This window comes from Henckelia pumila, chromosome 3 (assembly GCF_033568475.1).
Source record: "Henckelia pumila isolate YLH828 chromosome 3, ASM3356847v2, whole genome shotgun sequence".
Taxonomy (NCBI): domain Eukaryota; kingdom Viridiplantae; phylum Streptophyta; class Magnoliopsida; order Lamiales; family Gesneriaceae; genus Henckelia; species Henckelia pumila.
The window spans coordinates 129547588-129556468 of record NC_133122.1 but is presented as its reverse complement, the minus strand read 5'-3'; the positions used below and the strand labels follow the sequence as shown (position 1 = coordinate 129556468).

General features: G+C 36.9%; 1 pseudogene; it reads right to left on the bottom strand.

The window, feature by feature from the left end:
* Positions 1-6985: 6985 nt before the first annotated feature.
* On the bottom strand, positions 6986-8554 carry LOC140889492 (cis-prenyltransferase 4, chloroplastic-like; annotated as a pseudogene).
* Between the last annotated feature and the right edge of the window lie 327 nt (positions 8555-8881).

The window sequence follows — 8881 nt, the reverse complement described above, 5'->3', positions numbered from 1 at the left end:
ATTATTGGGTCCTAATCAAGCGTGAGACAAAAGTTTACGTAAGGGTTGCATGGAGATGCAATTGGAAACTATCTTTTAGGAATTGTGATTGGCTGATATTATTCGGGATCATAATTGGCTAATTGGACCTTATTTACCTACTGAGGAAAGGAGTTTTCTGTTTTCACTAGAGGGTAGTGAAAATGTCAAAACAGTGGGAGTAAAAAATTTATAAAGTTAAAGTCCATACTTTATATCTTATTAAATATTTTAAAATAGTCATTGACATTTATCTGTTATTATTTTTTAGTACAAAGTTTTTGAAAATGTCATCAATTCGCAATCCGTTATCTGCAATACTCGACAAACATTTACTGACCGGTCCAAATTACCTCGATTGGCTAAAAAAATCTAAAAATCGTCTTGAACTCGGAGAGGATTGCATATACACTTAATGAATCGCCCCCTGATAAGGCTCCGACTGATTGTAGCCCTGAAGAGCTATAGACTTACAAGGATTGGTGTGACCATGACTTGAAAGCCAAGTGTTATATGCAGGACTTTATGAATGATGAGCTTCAGCGACGTTTTGAGAGTGCAAACCATGTTGCTGACATTTATTTGCATCTCAAAGAACTCTTTGGTGAACAAAAACGTCCGCTTCGACATGCGACTGTCAAGGAGCTAATCACTTTGCGCATGCGAGATGGGGCTTCGGTCCATGTGCATGGCCTAAAGTTGATTGGGCTCATGGAGAAACTCGTTAGCATGGATCTTGTGCTGCCTACTGAGTTGACCACAGACATGTTGCTCTTGTCACTGCCTAGCTCATTTGATCCTTTTGTGGTGAATTTCAACATGACCAAGTTAGATCCAACCCTTGAGGAGTTGGTTAACATGCTTGTTACGTTTGAATCCACAATCAAGAAAGAGAAGCCGGTTCTTTATGTGGGATCTTCATCTGGTTCAAAGAATAGACCACGTGGGAAGGGAAAGAAGCGTTCTTTCCATGCTCCCAAAAAGAATGTGCCCTTGAAGAGGCAAGCTCCGAGTCCCATTGTGGTAGCCACATCAGTTAAGGCTAACAAGACTAATGACGTTTGTCATCACTGCAAGAAACCTGGACATTGGAAGCGTAATTGCAAGGAATATCTTGACCTGAATGGTTCTGGAAAAGGTATGTTCTACATTGAAGTAAACATTTCACTTAACTCTTCTTCTTGGGTATTGGATACCGGCTGTGGCTCGCATCTCTGTAATGATTTGCAGGTGATGGCAAGAAGTAGGGGACTTAGGGATGGTGAGACCTTCTTAAGGATGGGCAATGGGGCAAGAGTTGCTGCCAAAGCTATTGGAGATGTTTACTTATTGTTGGACAATGATTTTAAATTAATTTTGAGAGATGTTTTGTTTGTACCAGATTTGGTGAAAAACATTGTTTCCATTTCTATGCTTGATAAAGATGGATATTCTTGTTTATTTGGCAAATGTGTTTGCAATATTTATAAGAATGAATGTTTAATTGGTATAGGACAATTGGAAAACGATCTCTATAATTTAAAATTGAAAGATATTCTTATGTATAATGTCCAAGAGATATCAACAACATCCAAAAGAAAACAAGATACTCTGAATCCAGCACACTTGTGGCATGCTCGATTAGGTCATATATCTTTTAGAAGGATGAACAAGCTAGTGGGAGAAGACATGTTTGATATGTCTGATATTAATTCTCTTACTACTTATGAACCCTTTCTAAAAGGAAAATGACCAAAATTCCATTTAAGGGCCATGTGGAGCGAGCCAAGGGACTGTTGGATTTGATCCATACAGATTTGTGTGGTCCACTTAGCATCACCACTAAGCATGGACATTTTTACTTCATTACCTTTACCGATGACTTCTCTAGGTATGGGTATGTGTATTTGATGAAATACAAATCTGAAGCTTTTAAAAGGTTTAAAGAATTCAGAAATGAAGTGGAGAAACAATTGGGACGAAGCATCAAGACACTTCGATCGGATCGAGGTGGTGAGTACTTGAGTGCTGAATTCCAAGAGTATCTTAAGGAGAATGAGATTCTCTCGCAGTGGACTCCTCCTAGTACACCTCAGTTGAATGGTGTTTCGGAACGTCGTAACCGGACTTTGAAGGATATGGTTCGGTCTATGATGGGGTTCACGGAGTTGCCGCCATCCTTTTGGGGATATGCGCTTGATACAGCGGCACTGTTGTTGAACAATGTCCATTCAAAGGCAGTTGATAAGACACCATATGAGATATGGATGGGAAAGCCTCCTAAGTATTCTTATCTTAGAATATGGGGGTGCCCTGCTTATGTGAAGCAGACAGTGGGAGATAAATTGGATGCTCGATCCATTTTATGCTACTTCGTGGGATATCCAAGGAATTCGGTTGGATATTATTTCTATCATCCCAAAGAAACAAAGGTGTTTGTTTCTAGGAATGCGACCTTCTTGGAGAAGGAATTTCTATTGGATAGAAAATGGGAGATGATAGAACTCGAGGAAGTTCGAGAAACACCCACGATTTTAGAGCCCACACCCAAACTTCCAAGAGAGGAGATACAAGTTCCTAGGAGATCCGAGAGGGTCTCAAGACCACCTATGAGGTATGGTCTACTTATTGAAGAGGGCCAAGATGAGCCTGATCATGGATGTGATCCAAGAACCTTCAAGGAAGCGTTATCTGATGCCGATTCATCCAAGTGGCTTGAAGCTATGGAATCTGAGATGAATTCCATGTATTCGAACCAAGTGTGGAATCTTGTGGATCCACCTAAAGGAATTGTTCCTATAGGGTGTAAATGGATTTACAAGAGGAAACTTGGGATGGATGGGAAGGTGGTGACCTTCAAGGCTCGATTGGTAGAAAAAGGTTATACTCAAAGGCAAGGAGTTGACTTTGAAGAAACTTTTTCTCCAGTCGCAATGTTCAAGTCTATTAGGATAATGCTAGCCATTGCCGCATGGTATGACTATAAAATATGGCAGATGGATGTGAAGACAGCTTTTCTTAATGGGGATATTAAGGAAGAAATTTACATGTCTCAACCTGAAGGGTTCACATCTATCGGAAGTGAGCATAAAGTATACAAACTTCAGAGATCTATTTATGGTCTCAAACAAACATCTAGAATTTGAAAATTGAGTGATATGGCTGAAAAAAAGAGTGATAAAAAAGGTGAGATAGCCATTGAAAAGAAAGAAAAATAAAATTTAGAGGCCAAAAGAAAGAGAGTGCAAAAGAGTGAGATGGTCTTTGAGAGAAAAAAAAAAAAAGAGAGGAAAGAAAAAGAGAGGAAAGAGACCAAAAAAGAACATATTATGGTCCAAAATTGTGAGGATGAAAATTTTGTTCAAATGAATAAAATCCCTAAAGTACTTTTGTACAAGGAGGTTTTATCTCATTGTCATGATTTAGCCGGTTTAATCCCGAGCATTGTTTGTTCTTCTTTGCAGGATTTTAGAGATGTGTTAATGAAGAAGCAAAGGAGATACAACACTAAAAGGCTTAACATGTTGGATCCATGTCAAGGTGAGGTTGGCGGTTTGAAGGTTGTTCCTTTTGTGAGGTATGAAGTAGATTTAATTCAAGGGAACAAATACAATACCAATATTCAAAGGTATGACCTCAATTCTAAATTGTCTGGATTTAAATACTTTGATCGGAGACTTGTGAATGTGTGTAATACTTTCATAAGATTGATGTGTTATATTTTGCATGCATCTAGAGTTAAATTTATTGTGTTATACTTTGATTATATCTTAGTATATATCAAAACTTTGAATGGGCATGTCGAATATTTGATACTTGTGGTGTCAACACAAAAAGATGAGAGTTTGTGTGAAATTTTGAAAGATAATGTGTTGTTTAGAAGAAAATTTTCTTTACTTGTGGATGGTGAGAATTTTCAAGAACTTAGAGTTGTTGGTGAAGAGTTGATCAAGTACCAACGAGGTAAGGAAAATATGGTAGTTACTACACTATCACAAAGGTATGAGTTTTTATCTCTTTTAATTACATGGTTCTTATGGATTGAGAATGTTATGGAGTTGAATGCATTTGATAATGGTTTGAAAGATGTGATTGAGTTATGTATGCATGATACTCATGAAACATTTTATGTGAGCAATACGTGTATGTTAAAGAAGAATATAATTTTCATTCCATCTTTGTCATTGAATAAATTTCTTGTTGAGGGAGCATGTGTTTTGAATTTGAGGTGTTACTATGGGAGATCCAAAAGAATGAATCTAATGGATGAATATTTGCTATGGTTGCACATGAAAAGATTTGTTGAGTGGAGTTGCAAGTGACATATTGAATGTGAATTGTTCTTTATTCCTAGAAAACAATGGTTGTACTAATTAACTATGAATTTTGTTTTGGAATTAACTAGGTCTAAGAAGGGGAGGAATTTAGTGTTTTTCTTTCTTAATGGAATATTAATCATGTTTTTGCATGCTAATGATGTTGAGGTATTTAATTTGTGCATGATAAATTTCGTGAATCTTGATATGGTTTTGAGTGAGCAAGGTATACTAGTGCATGTGGAAATTAATTTTAAAGTTTCTAACTCTTGCTTGGTTTTTGTAGACAATGGTCAAGATTTGAGGACAAATCTTTTTGAAGAAGGGGAGTCTGATATGAATCTAGGAGGTGCTCTAAGATTCATATTGTTCCAAGATTTGATCCGTGATTTACAATCGAGAGTTGAAAGGTTTGGAATTCATGGGAGTCAAGTTGGAGAGCATGGGGGCCAAGTTGGAATGCATGGAGCTCGAGTTGGAGGACTGAAATTATTTGAAAATTTTAGAGACATCCAAATCCAATCTCTACCATCCAAAATGTAGTTTAGGATGTTATGAAGCTACGGTTAAAATTCTAGGTCGATCTGACAACTAGAACTCGAAATATGATTTTTGCAAGGAAATACGTTCAGTTTCGAACCAAAATTCGAACAGGAACGGACCTAGGAATGGGGTCCGTGCACCTAAAGCTCGTCAGCGTCAATTTTAAGCTCGAATAGCCGTGGGCATGTGGACCTTGATCCGAACCACCTTCCAGGGTCCGTGCACACACAGTGCGGCATTTTTGTGTGTGTTTTGATGGATTTTATTATTTTGGTGATATTATTCCTATTTTTGAGTCTTTTAAGCATACTAGGAAACTTCTAGGAAATATCTTTGATATCTTTAGATATATTTTGAATTATTTTGCGATATCTTTTATTATTTTGTAGTTGTATTATAAATACAACAAGAACATTCATTATTGAATAACATAGTTCATATTATTGATTTTTATCAGTATAAAATTTTCTCTAGAATTTTATTGAAGCTTTTGCTTTGTCAAAAATCAAACTTATCAAAGTTTAATTACTTTGTGGCGTTTGTCAATTGATTATCTTCATGGATTGTCAGAGACAGGTTCCTCTGAAGGTTCCGTTTTGATTAATTGTTTATCCTCGTGATTATCTGTTGCTAGTTACGGGTTCAACTAGAGGTGGATATCCGAAACTTACTTGTTCAAAAAGGTCGGGACAAAATTAAAGAATCTTTTTTTTTGAATTGAGGTTACGATTTTAATATAGTCGTGTTTGCTTTCCATGCAAATCAGATGTGAAGATTCATTTCGACAGAGATGTAAATGAAAAAGGAGATGTGATCCTTGTGAAGATAGAATCAGAAGAAAACCATGCAGATGTTATGACGAAGCCACTGCCATATGCTAAGTTCAAAAAATGTTTGTACTTAGTTAATGCGGTGATTGAAAATTAGCCAAGGAGGCTAGGATGGAGAGCAGCATTCAACCTAAAAGAATCAAGGTGGAATTTGTTGAAGTATGCTTCTATAAGATTGAATAAGAATAGAGAAGAGATCAGATCAAATAGTATAGATCAGATGAATTCAACGATCAGATGAGTTCATGGTCAGATCGAATACTGGGTTCAGAACGAAGTTGATGGTTAGGTGAGTCTTCGGATGAGTTCATGCAGATCGATTGCTCGAGTACTGGGACTTGGTTAGAATTCAGATGAATTGTCCATAAAGCTGGAAGCTTGAAGGCAGATCAATGCAGATCGAAGTACGAGAGCAGATCAGACTGATGCAAGATGACTTATCGGGTTGGACCATGTTGAATTTATAATTGGGCCGTAAGTTGTTGTTGACCTAAAGCCCAAGATGAAAGTCGGTATAATTCTCTATATAAGCAGATGGAAGCTGGCTGCAACGAAAATAACAGAAAATCAAATTCTTCAAACTCCAGAATATATTTGAGAGAGAAGAAAAGAGAGATTTCAGAGGAGCAGATTGTGACGGGAAGAATTCAAGGCTTTAAAGCTTGAATTGAGTCTGTATCTAGCGTTAGAGTTTATCTTGGCTGTCTATGTGATAAGCTCTGGTTTGAGCTTGGATTTCTTCTGTTGGTGATTAATAAAGTGGTTGTGTTGCTCTCTCGTGGACGTAGGCAAATTTCTTGCCGAACTACGTAAATACTTGTGTCGTTTATTTGCTTTCGCGTGAGTTCGTGTTTGATCTGTGTGTGTTGGGTTTTATCTGTTCGTTGGGATTGTGTTCGTGCTGCTGTGATTGCGTGGTGAATTCTCGTAATATCGAATTCTTCTGAATTGATTCATAACAGCGTGAGTATGTGATTGATCTGCGTGTGTTGGGTTTTATCTGTCTTCTGGGATTGTGTTCTTATTTTGCTGTGTGTGTTTGTTTGGTAATTCTCGGAATATCGAGTTTGTTTTCTGATTAATTCCTAACATAACATTTTAATTTTTCAAAGCCACGTCAACATTTTACTACGTAACGTCACCAATTAGATCAAAATATATAGCCGAAATTAAAAGAGATCTATATAATCGCCATCTCCCCCTAATTATTATTATAATTTTTTTGTCTGATTTCACACAAAGTGCAAATGAAACTTTAGAATGACGATCTCCATTTACCATCCAACTCGATCGTACAATTCAAGAACTTTTTCCACCAAATCGTCGTTCCCTTAACTGAAATGAAGTGAGAGCCTTGACAAAGTCATCTTCTCCGAAATCAGGCCAGAGGGAATTTGCGAAATACAGCTCAGTATAAGCCAGCTGCCACAAGAAGAAATTACTGATCCTGAGCTCACCACTAGTCCGGATTAGCAGATCAGGGTTGGGAAACTCGGTACAATTCGTTTCGAGTTCCCTTTCGATCAGAGACTTGTTCATGTCTTTTGGTTCAATGACACCATCTTTCACTTTCAGTGCGAGATTTTGGCAAGCTCGCACCAGATCGTTTTGGCCACTGTAATTAATCGCAAGAATGAGGTGAAGCCGCGAGTTGTTCCTCGTAGTTTCGGCGGCTTCACTGAGCAACACCTGAAGTGATTTCGGAAGTTCTGTGCTGTCCCCAATATGAGAAATGCGTATCTTCTGCCTGTACATGCATATATATCATTATCATGAGAACCTTATTCAATTTCCCTATTCATATATATAAATCAACAACTTGACTTGATTTATATATCTTATCCGGAAGCAATTCTAACAAAGTATATACGTACCTCATAAACTGTGGGAGATGTTGTCTCAATCTTTTCTCCAGCAACGCCATTATCATATCTGTCTCCAGCTACCATTAAATTCGTAGAAAACACAAAATAAACGAAACCACACGACAACTTACAATCCTTAAGATTAATGATATCAAATACTTACTATGGGATAACAACATTTTTAATCATGTTATGTACACCTTTTTCATTTTTAGTACTGTTGACGGTGAATTTGTATTTTCAGTCATGTAACTTCCATGTTTTTTTTTCATTTTTGGTTCTGTTACGATGAATTTTCGTTTTAGTCATCTAACTTGTATATTGTTTGCATTTTTTATTCTTTAACTTGCATTTTTTAAAAAAATATTTTTCATCATTTAATGAATGATAAAAAAGATCAAAAATGAAAAAAACTACTAGTTAAAGGAAAAAAAAATGCAAACAATATACAAGTTACTGAAATAAAAAATGAAATTTCACTGTAACATGACCAAAATAAGAAAAAAAACATGCAAGTTACAAGACTGAAAATAAAAAATTCACAGTTAACAAGACCGAAAGTGTAAAAATTATAAATAACATGACAAAAAAGTAATTCTAGCTAGCTCCCTGTTTACTACCTTGGGACGAGTCCAATTGTCGCATGAAAAGACGAAGGCCGTTAGAACCCTGATCCTCCATTTGCAGCACAAGTCCACAACTGTCTTAAAAGCCTGAAACCCGGCCTCGTATCCTGACTGGGTCGGAAAACTGCTCATCCGCGCCCACCTCCGGTTCCCGTCCATGATCACCGCCACATGGCTGGGCATCGACTCCTTCCGAAGCCCGGAGGAAGCTGATCATCATCACCCTCCGCATGATGATGAACATGCGACAAGCAGTTGGCTACTGTACCATCAATTTGAGAAAACAAACGACGGCGCGTGTTTGGAGAGAGTTTGGGGAATTGCTGAAGTTTGAGGGGTACTGAGAGATGGATTTGCAAAGAGTGGATTGCCGCCATTGCACTGATTTGGAAGGATATGTATTTTGTGATACTTCTATATGTATTACTATATATATAATAATTAATAAAGCGAACTATACACGTTCCGTGCATGTGTTTATGTTGTTTATGAATGATGTCTTTATTTTTCAGTTTTATGATTTCTTTCACAAAATAAGGATTTTTAAATGTTTGATATATATAGTTACGATATTATTACATTTCGAATGTCGAATAAACAACTGAAAAATTCATTTGTTCTATAATCTTGTACAAGTTAATTAAGTAAAAAAGGGAGAAAAAATTTGGTAAGATATACCAAATTCGATCACTGACATATCAAAT